This window comes from Ranitomeya imitator, chromosome 1 (genome assembly GCF_032444005.1).
Source record: "Ranitomeya imitator isolate aRanImi1 chromosome 1, aRanImi1.pri, whole genome shotgun sequence".
Lineage (NCBI taxonomy): Eukaryota > Metazoa > Chordata > Amphibia > Anura > Dendrobatidae > Ranitomeya > Ranitomeya imitator.
This window is the reverse complement of record NC_091282.1, coordinates 280,474,868-280,488,524: the sequence shown is the minus strand read 5'-3', so window position 1 is coordinate 280,488,524 and position 13,657 is coordinate 280,474,868. Positions and strand designations below refer to the sequence as shown.

The 13,657-nt window shown below is 48.8% G+C and overlaps 1 protein-coding gene across 4 annotated transcripts in view; it reads right to left on the bottom strand.

Moving 5' to 3' along the window:
• LOC138669019 (E1A-binding protein p400-like) overlaps positions 1-13,657 on the bottom strand; it is a 343,483-nt gene that overhangs the window by 258,959 nt on the left and 70,867 nt on the right. The window lies entirely within an intron of this gene.

Below are 13,657 nucleotides of genomic sequence, written 5' to 3'. Positions count from 1 at the left end.
CACTCTTCCCAAGGCCAGACCCTGAAGGCTGAGGAAGTCTGCCGCCCAGTATTCCATGCCCGGGATGTGAACTGCTGAGCAATCTTGGCCCTGCAGAGAATGTGTTCCACCTCACGCATTGTCGCCATGCTGCGGGTGCCCCCCGGTGATTGATATACGCCACAGCCGTAGCTTGCCGACTGTATTCGGATGGGACAACCCGCCAGGAGGTGATGGAACTGCCACGGGAACAACCAAATCGCCCAGATCTCCAAGACATTGATCGGAAGAGGCGACTCCCAAGGAGACCAGCGCCCCTGGGCCGTGTGATGACGAAAGACAGCCCCGTCCAGAGGGATGGTGTTGGTGGTGACCACCAGCTATTGTACTGGGAGAAAAGATTTTCCCCTGGGTGAGGGAAGACCGTAAAGTTCACCATCTGAGCGCCCGCTCACGGAGATAAGCGGCATAGACGGTCGAGAGATTATGGATTGCTGTCCCAGGCCGATAGTGAGGAAATGGGCGACAAAGTGCCTGGGCCCCCTATTGAAGGGCTATGACCTTGTCTCAAAGGAATATTACCAACCTAAAAAGGATATCTGCTGAGCCAGGACTGGGGAAGATATGTTTAAATTTGTCAGCCAGCCCAGGCGAGAAAATGTGTCTGAAGAGATACGGATGCCTCCGCGCAGGCTGAGTCCCTTGATCAGGAGGTCGTCTAGGTATGGCAGAACGACCATGTGCCAAGTGCGCAGAATGGACACGACTACAGTCATAACAGTTGAGAATGGCCTGGGAACGGAGGCAAGGACGAAGGGCAAAGGCGTAAAATGGAAATGTTGCTCTCAGACGGTGAAGCACAGGAACCTTTGGTATTGATGACAGAGCGGGAGGATGCCATCCTGAAGTGCCAAATTCTGACAAACTTGTTGAGTAACTTCAGGTCCAGGATGGGATGTACATCCTTTTTCGGGACCACGACTAAGATCGAGTAGAACCCCTAGAAACCTCTCGCTTTCTGGAACCAAAATAATGACCCCATCTTTGCGTAACAAAATGATGGTTCAGTAGAAATGCCAAGCCCGTGCCACTGTTTTGGGGGGACGAGAAGGGAAGAACTGTGCTGGAGGGTGGAAGGGAACTATCTTGAATCCAAAAGACACCGGGATCTGACTGTTTGTCATGAAAGACTTCGAGCCAAATATGTCGAAGTAGGAGTAGACGTCCGCCTACCCTCTGGAGTCGACTGGATAGGACAGTGAGTTATTGGGCCGAAAATCTGTGTGACTTGTGTCCCTTAGATCTAGTTTGCGTGGTTCGGCCCTTCCATGACTGACTGATTTTGAGCAAGATCTGGGTACGTCTGTCCCCATGAGGGGAATGCCCGAAGCTGGCAGAGGTTGTCGCCTTGGCCCAGCCGGAATTGCTACGAAAGGACCAGAAACGTCTGCTCAGGTCTGCTCAGAGAGCTATCCTGGCCAAAATTCTGAATTATCATGACCGAGATATCCTGCTGAGGAAGGCCAGAAATTGTGATGGTTTAACTATTGGTGGAAATCGGATCTCCATTTACCCTGACTTTTCTGCAATGGTCCAAAAGCTTAGGATGAAGTTTGGAGAGGTCAAGAGGAGACATTGAGACTTAGGCTTGAGCTACTCAATGATCTATCCGGCTAAGTGGTGGCTATGGATCGGGTGCACTTTTTTAAAAATCCGGAGGAGGCAACACAATGGCTGGATCTTAATTCTAAGCATATTGAAGCGGACCCGCTGATGCTGGTTCTAAGTGTTCTTGGGACAGTTGATTACTCATGAATATTATTAAGTTATTTTAAACTTGATCGCATGGGTCACTTTTGATATCACATGTTATTGTTCTAAGTTGGCTGTGTTCGGCGGTGCAACGCACATTTTAATTTGATTTAGCTGGCTTGGAGAGATATAGTAGGGAAGAGGTTGTATTTCTAGGCTGTAAAACAGCGTTCCCAGATCTCATATAGAGAGAGTAAGTTTGATCTTAGTTGAAAGAGTTAATAAAGTTCTTGAAGGAGGGAGGGTGAGAAGCAAAGGGGTTGCTTCAGTTGGGATTTAGGGATGGAAAAACAGGATTTTTGGTTGCTAACCATAAAATCTGTTTCTCGGAGCCTCCATTAGGGGACACAGGAACCATGGGTGTATGCTGCTGCCACTAGGAGACTGACACTGCACAAAAAAAAGTTAGCTCCTCCTCGGCAGTGTACACCCCACCGACTGGCATTAAGAACTTCAGTTAGTGAGAAAGCAGTAGGAGAAAACAATAAGATTGAAATAACCACAAACATGAGAAGTAAACGTGAGAACAGTCAAAGCAAGGAACAACAGAAATTGAACAACATGGGAGGGTGCTGTGTCCCCCATTGGAGGCTCAGAGAAACAGATTTTACGGTAAGCAACCAAAAATCGTCTTTTCTCTATCGCCTCTCATTGGGGGACACAGGAATCATGGGACGTCCAAAAGCAGCCCCTGGGGTGGGAAAAACAGACTGTCCATCAGGTCAGAGGACTCACCACTGCCGCCTGCAAGATCCTTCTGCCTAGGCTGGCGTCCGCTGAAGCGTAGGTACGGACCTTGTAAAATTTGGCGAACGTGTGGATGGAAGACCAGGATGCCGCTTTGCAAAGCTGTAGGGCGGAAGCCCTGTGGTGTACCGCCCAGGAAGCGCCGACTGCCCGGGTAGAGTGAGCCTTTATCCCAGGAGGGGGCACTCTGTTCTTGACCCGGTAAGCCTCCAAAATTGCCGTTCTGATCCAGTGAGCAATAGTCGCCTTGAAAGCCGGCAGGCCTCTGCGCGTGCCATCAGGAATTACGAAAAGAGAATCCGTCTTCCGGAAAGTGGACGTTCTATCCAGGTAGATCCTCACTGCCCTGACTAGGTCCAGCTTGTTCAACCAACGCTCCAGAGGATGAGTCTGAGCTGGACAAAAGGAAGGTAGAACAATGTCCTCATTGAGGTGGAATGTGGAAACCACCTTAGGAAGAGAGGACCACCTTGTCCTGGTGGATGACCAACTCGGAAATGTGGCGGATAGAAGTGATGGCCACAAGAAAGGCCACTTTCCAAGATAGAACTAATAGGGGAACCTCCCGAGGAGGCTCAAAGGGGGAAACCCTCAGAACGTCCAGTATCAGATTTAAATCCCATGAATCCACAGGGGCCACTCCTTGAAGGAAGGTTTTAACCTGTGGCCGAGAAGATAAAGTCTTCTGAAAAAGGATGGAGAGCGCAGAAACCTGGCCCTTCAGGGCCCGAATCCAGTTCTGCCTGAAGGAAGGCCAAAATGGAAGGCAGGGAAAAGGACATAGGTGAAACGCAGTTGGACTCGCACCAACGGAAATAAGTCTTCCAGGTACGATAGTAAATCCTGGAAGAGGAAGGCTTTCTAGCCTAGATCATGGTGTGAATCACCCGGTCCGAAAGGCCGGATGCTCTTAGAACTGCTGTTTTATCTGCCACGCCGTTAAACTGAGCGACCAAGAATTCGGGTGGCAGATCGGCCCCTGAGACAGCAGATCGGGCCTGTCTGGAAGGCGCCAAGGGGCGTCCGCAAGAAGATTGACGATCTCCGCAAACCAAGCTCTCCTGGGCCAATCTGGGGCAATGAAAATGACCTGCACCCCATCCGCTTTGATCTTTTTCAACAGCTTGGGAAGTAAGGGCAGGGGTGGGAACAGATAGGGCAGCACGAACTGCGACCAAGGAATGGCCAGAGCGTCGACGCCCACCGCGAGGGGGGGGTCGCGAGACCTGGAGACGAACCGAGGAACCTTCCTGTTCATTCAGGACGCCGTGAGGTCCACGTCCGGATTCCCCCATCGAAGACAAATCTGATGGAAAACCTCTGGATGCAAGGACCATTCCCCTGCCGCGAGACCCTCGCGGCTGAGGAAGACGGCGGCCCAATTGTCCACGCCGGGGATATGCACCGCGGAAATCACCGGAACCGTTGCCTCTGCCCAGAGGAGGATCTTGGATACCTCAGCCAAGGAGCTCCGAGTCCCCCCCTGATGGTTGACATATGCCACCGCCGTGGCAATGTCCGTCTGGATACGGATTGGTAGACCCCTGAGAATCCTTTCCCAGTGACGAAGGGACAGAAAGATGGCCCGAATCTCGAGGACATTGATCGGCAGAGTTGACTCCTGCGCCGAACAATGACCCTGAACAGTCAGGTGGCAAAACACCGCACCCCAGCCGAGCAGTAAACTGGACGGAAGGACCTGCCCTAGGAGATGAGAGGGGACGTCAGCCGCCAGTTGAGAGACCGTTTGACCCGGGGAGAGAGTCGGACCAGACGATCCAGGGAAAGGACCGACCTGTCCCACTGAGACAGGATGGCTTGCTGAAGAAGTCGCGAGTGAAACTGGGCGAAGGGAATCACTTCCTATGCTACCATCCTCCCCAGAACCTTTATGGCCGATCGGAAGGAGGGAAACCGAGGACCCTGGAGCAAGCGTACGTCCCGACGAAGGATGGATCTCTTGTCTTCGGGAAGGAAAACTTTGGTCTGACGAGTGTCGAAGAGCATGCCCAGAAAAACGATGCGCTGAGAAGGAATAAGGAAGAACTTTTCCCGGTTGACCAGCCACCCGAAGCGGGCTAGGGTGTCGAGGACAATGGACAGACTTTTGTGAGCTTGAGAAAAAGATGGAGCCTTGATGAGGATGTCGTCGAGGTATGGAAACAGAACCAGTCCTCTGACCCTCAAAGATGGCTATCAGCGCCGCCATAATCTTCGTGAAAACCCGGGGAGCGGTTGAAAGACCGAACAGCAGAGTGACGAACTGAAAATGGTCCTGGAGCACCGCAAAGCGCAGGAACCTGTGATGTCCTGGGAATATCAGGACATGGAGGTAGGCATCCTGAATATCTATGGAACACAGAAATTCCTGAGCCTCCATGGAAGCAATTACTGAACGAAGGGATTCCATCCTGAAGTGTCTCAGATGAACTCTCTTGTTCAGCAATTTGAGATCCAAAATGGGACGAACCTTGCCATCTCTTTTCGGTACCACAAAAAGATTTGAATAGAAACGTGTGAACCATTCTTTTCCTGGTACGGGAACGATCACCCCGGCTTTGAGGAGAGAAGCGATGGCTGCGAAGAAACCCGGAACTAGAGCGGGGTCTCTTGGAGGTCGGGATACGAAGAAACGATCCCGGGGTCGTGAAACGAACTCCATTTTGTATCCCGAGGATACAACTTCCCTGACCCATGCGTCCTCTACTGAGGAGATCCAGACGTCCCTGAAGAAGAGGAGACGGCCGCCCAGCCTGGGAAGTTGGCTGGGGTTTTGCTGAGAGTCATGCAGAGGTGGATCTTCCAGTCCTGGACCTGGAGGATCTACCCTGGGAGTAGCGAGGACGCCAGGAAGGAGTGGGTCTAAAGCAGAGGTCCCCAACTCCAGTCCTCAAGGTCCACCAACAGGTCATGTTTTCAGGATTTCCTTTGCATTGCACAGGTGATGCAATTATTACCTGGCCAGAACTAAGGAAATCCTGAAAACATGACATGTTGGTGGGCCTTGAGGACTGGAGTTGGGGACCCCTGGTCTAAAGGATACAGTCTTCTTCTCTTGACGTGCCTGTGGCCTCTGTTGCTGCTGGGAAAAGGAGTTTAACGCTGCGAAGAGATGAAAGGGCCGAAAGGACCGAAATTGCCGTCTAGGAAGAGGGCGACGAGGTTTGGCCTGGGGAAGAAGAGAGCTTGTGCCCCCGGTGGCGTCCTTAATGATTTGGTACAGCTTAGAACCAAAGAGACGTGAACCTTGAAAAGGCAGGCTGGTAAGCGACTTTTTAGAAGACAAATCCGCCTGCCAAGCCTTGAGCCAAACGGTCCGGCGGATGGCAACAGCATTGCTGGACGCCTGAGCCGCACAAGACGCGGCATCCAGGGAGGTGGAGACCAGGGATTCACCCGCGTGAGAAATCTGGTTGGCAAGCTCCGCCAGCTGTCCGGGTGGAGCCCCGTCCAGGATGCCCCGACGGAGTTGTTTGGCCCATTTGGATATGGATTTTGAAACCCAGGTGGAAGCAAAAGCCTGGCATAGAGTAGCTGCAGCCGCTTCAAAGGCTGACTTCGCGAAGGATTCTATGACTATCGTTAGAATCCTTCAGAGATGTTCCGCCGGACAGTGGAAGGGCCGTGTTGGTGGACAGCCTGGAAACTGGAGGATCCACCGAAGGAGAAGCAGTCCAATTAGCGGTGAGCTCCGGAGAATAGGGATATAAAACGCCAAGTCGCTTTCCTCTCTGAAAGCGTCTGGTCGGATTCTCTCTTTCTCTGGTCATGATCTCCTCGAATTCAGGGTGAGGAGCGAAAAACTTGGAAGGTGGTTTAGCCCGTCTAAATGAAACCGCCTGATCTGCGGGTTCCGTAGAGGACTCCTTGATGCCACAGGTTAGATTTATCGCTCCAATGAGATTCTGAACCGTATCCCTCATGGTAACGATTTGGTTAGAATCCAGCTCCGAAATATCCTCCAAGGGCGCATCAGAGAACGCATCGCCTGACTCAGGGGAGGAGGACCGGGGGGGGGGGTGAAGTCGACCGCAGAGAAGGACCGTGTGGCAAGATGGAGCGAGAAGAGGACTCAGACCGGTGATCCTGTCTGGACCTTTTGCGGCTTATAATGGAGGGCTCCGATGGAGGTTCCTGCGACCCCCTGGCTACTGCGGGGGTCTGCAGGGGTAATCGATCCAGCACGGACACCAGAGTTTGAGACACCCGAGTTAGATCCGCTACCGATTGTGACAGAGAGGAGGCCCAGCTAGGAGTGGGGGTATCACTCAAAACGGAGGAGCCGGGGGATCCTGGGTGGTGGGAACAATCGGGTTGCTGCAGGTCTGAGAGTGGGGAGGACTGACCTGAGGGAAGTATGCAGTTACAGGACGAACATGCAAAGTATTTGACTAAGGTAGAAGAAGCGGAGAAAGTAGGAGGACGAGAGCGGCCTCCCTTAAAGGTAAACATTTTGAAGGGTCCCTGAAAAAATGCCAGAGGGTTAGGGGACAGGGGGGCAGAGAGGAGTGTCAGTCTGCAGTGCAGAGCTACTCACGGCAGTCGAAAAAACGGATTCCAGGTGGAGGAAGCTGTCCGGCCTGCGGGTGGCTCTCTGGAGAGAAGAAGGCCTTTAGGCGTGAGCTCCTGCTGCAATCCGGGAGTGAACCGCAGATGGTGACCAATGAAAGGGCGCAGTAATGTGCGCTCTGGAAAGGACGGAGCGCGATGTGTGGTGCCAAGCAGCGGCGTGGAGGGAGGTGCGGAGCGAGCCGTGCGCCCAGGAGGACCAAGATGAAGCCGGTGGGCGGAGAGTGCAGGGCAGAGATTGTCGGGTGGGAGAAAGCCCGCCCGATGAAAGCAGAAGTGGGCGGAGTAGCGGCGCCGGAAGTAGGCCCGGGCAGAAGCCAGGGCCTAAATTAGAGGCCAGCGACGGCCGGAGGAAAGAGCAGTGGCGCCGGAGCAGTGCGTCGCAGTTAGAAAACGGCGCGGCAGCCTGCCAAGGCTGTCACGCTGGAGAGGAGAGAGCGGACTTCTGAGCACGCTTGTGTGCTAGGATCATGGTCCTGCTGAGGGATCTATGAGGATACGGGGTGGCAGTACACGCCGTACTCCTAGTCCGTATTGTGGGACTACAGGTGTGACTGATCACCCTGTATCCCCCCGGAAAACCTGAAAGAAAACGAAGCACATTGAGGTAGATAAGGGTCTAATGAAAGACCTGTGTCCACCTCCTACTGACACTAAGCTAAACTGAAATTCTTAATGCCAGTCGGTGGGGTGTACACTGCAGAGGAGGAGCTAACTTTTTTTGTGCATAGTGTCAGCCTCCTAGTGGCAGCAGCATACACCCATGGTTCCTGTGTCCCCCAATGAGAGGTGATAGAGAAAAGAGGTTTCGTTGAGGTGGGGAGGGGAGGCGCTAGAGGCCTTAGCGGGTTTGATTCAAATTTTTGTCTCTATAACACATAATGGGAGGTAAAATAAAAATTTTAAGTTGGAATGTCAGGGGTCTTGCAAATGTTACAAAGCGTGCAGCAATATTTCAATATGTGTTGAAACGGAGACCCTCAGTGTTATGCCTACAGGACACACACCTGGTGGAGGAAAAAGTAGCTATGTTGCAGAAGAGATGGGTGAGAAAGGTGTATCACTCAACGTTCTCAACTTACGCCAGAGGTGTACAAGTGTCTCATTTCAAGAGATAGGTTATAATTGATAAATATGGTCAATATGTGTTTATACTATGTAAGATATTTCTTAGATTAATGTGTATGGTGTCAGGTTGGGGAGGAACTAGCGGAATTTTTTAGGATAAATGAAGGGAGTGCAGGGAGTCATGTAGTTTGGGATACTATGGAGGCGTTCCTGAGAGGGATTCTATTTCGGGACATTTCAAGGCATAAGACTAGGTCTAAAAACCAAGATAAAGTAGTGATGGAGGAGTTGAAGGCAGCCGAGGAAGCGTTAAGCACCCAATGCACAAGGGACACGCAAAACTGAATGAAGGCGGCTCAGGTGGAGGTTAATCAACTGCATATGCGAAAGGCAGAGAGGTTGAGAGTATTTCAAAAGTAAACATTCTACGCGGGGGGGGGGGGGGGTTGTGGGACATTTTCTTTCAGCAGTGGCTTCTGCGCAGTGGGATTCCTCTCATGTATATGCCATAAAAGGAGGAGGGAAAAGTAGTTACTCTGGGGGAAAAAATTTTAGAATTCTTCCGGAAATTTTACAGTGAGCTATATTCCTCTAGCGTGCAAAAGGGAAAAGAGGAGTTAGATATTTGGAAGAGGTTAAGTTACTTGGATTAAGTAAGGAGGACTGTGAGTGGATGGATAAACCGCTTGGAGAGGAAGAACTGAAGGCGGCTCTGGCAGACGTGGCGGGGGGCAGGGCTCCGAGGGCAGATGGCATTCCGGCAGGTTTATAAAATTCTTAATGCAGAATAACCAAATTGGAACGGGTATTTAATGAGTCGTTGGAGAGGGGAGTGCTGCCTCCATCTATGAGAGAGGCCATTGTTGTGGTCATCCCTAAAGCTGACAAAGACCCACTGCTGCCAGAGTGTTATAGACCAATTTCACTCTTAGCGGCAGATATAAAGATTTTGGCGAAAGCCTTGGCGAACGGACTGACCCATGTGATTTATAAGTTGATTCATCTAAACCAATCTGGCTTTATGCCCAATAAATCTACGGCAATTAATTTAAGGAGGCGATATTTAAATATGCAAATTCCAGCTGATAATGCTGGTAAGAGAGTAGTGGTGTCTTTAGATGCCCACAAAGCCTTTGACTGTGTAAAGTGGAATTACTTGTGGTCGGTGCTGGAACGCCTAGGGTTTGGGCCCAAATATATCTCTCGGGTGAGGTTGCTATATTCCACTACAACGGCGAAAATCAGAGTAAACAAAAAATTGTCAGAGAGCTTTTCACTGTTTAGACGTACGAGACAAGGGTGTCCGTTGTTTCCCGTTGCTTTTCGCTTTAGCTGTAGAGCCTTTGGCTGCTAAAATAAGAAGAGCACAAGAGGTAAAGGGCTTTGTTTATGGGATGAAGGAGGAAAAAGTGGCCGTAAAAGATGATGATATTTTGCTATTCTTGGAAGATTCGGAGGTGACCCTGAGAAATGCGGTGGCTCTAATTGAGGAATTTGGGCAGTTTTCGGGGCTTACGATAAATTGGGACAAATCATGTATGTATTTTGCTGATAGATGGGGATAACGAAAGTAGAGGGGAGGGGGAAATTTCTACAAAATTGAAGGTGGTTCAAAAATTCAAATACTTGGGGATTCATATTTCTCTTCCTCTAACAAGTTTTGAGGACCTAAATTTAAGTTCGCTACTGCAAAAAATACGTACAAACATTTTAGCGTAGAATAGATTACACCTGTTGGTAGTTGGTAGGGTGAATCTTTTAAAGATGATTGTGATGCCACAACTACTCTATGTGCTGCATAACTCCCCTATCTGGTTCCCACAGTGTAGATTTCGTAGGATTAAGGCTGCTTTCACACATTCAGGTTTTTGGTTTCAGGCACAATCCGGATCAGTTTTTTTCTGATGCCTGATCCGTTATTTCCCCATAGAGTTGTATTACTGCCGGATTGTGCCTGAAGGACATGCGTTTCATCCGTTTTGTGCCGGATCCGTCCCTTCAGGCTTTTTTGCCGGATACAAAAAACGTCTCCGGCAACGTTTTTTGTGTCCGGCAAAAAAGCCTGAAGGGACGTTTCCGGCAATAAACGCATGGAACTGATGTGTGAAAGGACTTTTCGGCGACCAAATCTGTTTTTAACACACTGAGCATGTCCAGAAGCTTTGTTTTTGATTCTGGCATCTCTCTCTCTCGCCCTCTCTCTCTCTCTCTCCTCAAAAACCATGCCCAGGAACTCAAAAACCATTCTCTCTCTCGCTCTCTCTCCTCAAAAACCATGCCCAGGAACTCAAAAACCATGCACAGTACATAGAGCCGGATCCAGCTAAAAAACGGACCCGGTGCATCAGTTTGCATCCGTTTTTTCACTATTTACACCGGATCCGTTTTTTAGCAAATTTGCCGGATTGTGCCTGAAACCAAAAACCTGATGTGTGAAAGCAGCCTAAATCTCTCTTCGGTGAACGAATATGGGGGATAAAGAGCTCAAGGTTTAAACAGGAAATACTTCAGAGGACCAAAACGGAGGGTGGTTTGGCTCTCCCTAATCCTTGGTTATATTTCTTATCAGCACAGTGCCAACATTTTAAAGGTTGGGGGGAGGAATCAGAGAGGGAGCAAACACCCAATAGCTTGAGGTTCTTACTAAAGACGGTGTCATTGAGTGAAAGTCTGCAGGGAGGGCATTTCATGAAGGCGGGATCTCAGTATTGCACTATTAATCTAATCCACAAGGTTTGGGAAAAAGTGAAGTATATCAGGGATGTGAATGGCTTCACCAGGTTTTCACCTATATGGGACAATATATATTTGCAGGAATTTAGGCAGATGAAGGGTTTTCGGTCTTGGAAAGAGGCAGGAATTAGACTGCTATGTCAGCTAGTAAGCCAGGGCAGTCTTAAATCGTTTGAGGTGCTACAGGAAGAATTCCAGTTATCGGGGTTAGAGCTGTATCAATATAACCGGATTTCACCATGCATATCATACACAAAGTAGAAGGAAGCCCATAGTGATGCAAGTAGATGTTATGTTGGATTTTATCCTTAAGAATAGTGGCACGAGAGGGGCGATTTCGGAGGTATACGGGGACCTTTTATTTGCTTTTCTCGGTAAACATCCTATTAAGGCTAGAGGAAAATGGGAAGCTGAACTGGGAGAGATTAATGATAGATGTGAATCGATTTTAGAATACGTGCAAAAGATCTCTATGAATGAACCTGGGAGGCTATCGCAGTTATTTGTAATTCATAGGGCATATAGAACCCCTGAAAGGTTATTCAAAGCTGGATTGAGGCCTAATTCTGAATGCCCAAAATAGTAATTGCAAGATTGTAAGGCTATGTGCACATGTGCGGGTTTTGCTGCGGATCCGTAGGGTTCTGCAGCTGTGGGTCCACAGCAACTTTGCATGCGTTTACAGTACAATGTAAACCTATGGATAACGTAATCCGCAGTGCCCATGCTGCGGAAAAAAAATATGCAGAAACGCTGCAGGTTACATTCCGCAGCATGTCAATTCTTTGTGCGGATTCCGCAGCGCTTTACACCTGCTCCTCTATAGGAATCTGCAGGTGTAAAACCGCAGGTGGAATCCGCACAAAATCTGCGGTAATTCCGCAGTAAATCCACAGTTAAAACGCAGTGCCTTTTACCTGCGGATTTCTCAAATCCGCTGTGGAAAAATCCGCAGAGCTCAAAACTACATGTGCACATACCCTTATTCATCGCAAGAAAGCTGATCGCTAAATTTTGGATTAGAGAGGAACCTCCGAGAAGAAGAGACTTTCTTACACAGATGGATCATACACTACTGGAAAAAAGTATTTACACCAAGAGAAACAAGTTGGATCTTTTCCACAAAATATGGCAACCGTGGATTGACTGGATCTAGTGCGGTGAAATGATGTATGAAGCTATAAGAGGTTTTCAGGAGTTGTGAATGTTCGTTATTTGAATATGTGTAAAATGCAAGGAACATTGTCCGTTTATGTTATGGTCTCTAAGGGTAGAGCGGGGGGGCAGGGAGAGGGATGCTTCTCTTTTATAATTGTCCCCTGAGTATCTAATAAAAAATCTGATTAAAAAAAAATTCCCTGGGATCTGCTTGTCACTGCGTAGCATTGAGAAGAGCCGGTCGGGCGTATAAAGATGGCCCCTGGAGGTTGCATATGCGGAAATCTCGCAGAGAGCGAGAAGCGCCAGTTCAGGAGGGGAAGGGGGGTAGTGGGCTTCGGGTCGCTATGGCATCCGGAGCCTCAGGATTGTTCCATGAATAGGCCCAAGCCGGGGCCTAAATTACTGCAGCCAGCAGGAGCATTACCCAGTGGGGGAGGGGAACGCCATGGGGGGAACAGGTAATGTCCCCACATACTGATCCCATCAGATCACACCAGCCGCAGTCATCTGCCGGTGATCAAACATTTCTTGGGAGTGCAGAAATCCCTGGATTTTTTTTTTTTTTTTGGGGGGGGGGGGAGCGATACCACATTTACATCTTTTTTTTCGCTTTTACACAATAATAAACATGAAAATACTTATGTGAGGGTACAGTATGTTTTAATTATTTTTTTATTTTGTGAATTGAAAATATTTTTACAATATTTTTTTTTTTTACTTGGCACCTCTAAGGGACTTTCACTTTCAGGAGTTGGATTGCTGTTAAACAGATTGCCATGCACTAACAATGCACTGCTATATAAACGGTCAGCTCTGCTCTCACACAAGCTTGTTACACCATATTCTAATCACTGGGAGCCAAGTCTGGACTGTAGGGTGGATGGTTAAGCTAATGAAGCCACATTCCCTAATAGCAGCTTGTGAGTTGCAAGACTTGTGAGCTGGCACATTGTCGTGAAGCAACACATCTGCCAACAACTTCTCAGGGCGTTTTTCTTTGATTGCCTCACGTAATGTCTTCATTCTTGAAACAGGTGTCTCCAGTAATGGTTTCCTTGCAGGATTGAATTCTGGTAATAAAACACCTATGTAATCCCAAACTATGATCTTTCCAGCTAATTGCTGGACATGAAATTTCTAAGTTGGTAACCACTTGTGCTTCCATTGCATGGATGCTTGTTTGGTTTCACAACCATGGTGGTGGACCCATGCTTCATCAACAGTATTAGTTCAAGATTAGAATTATCCTGGATTTTCTCTAAACATATTTAAATCCTCTTGGCTTAATTGCTTGCAACAACATTCATGGCTCCCATATGGAACTGACCTTTCACATCATCAAAACATCATGAATGATACTTGAAACCATGCCAAACTCATAAGCTATAACAAAGACTTTTACCTGACGATCTTTACAGCACATTTTCTCTGAACATGCTTCGACAGGTCACCTTGAATGGGGGTGATCTTCAATTGATTCCCTGCCCCATTTAAATTGCTTGACCTAAAACTATATTTGGTAGTAGGAAGATGCATTATCAATATATACAGCAATCATCCTTTCATGGCTTCTTTTCTTCCTTTGTAA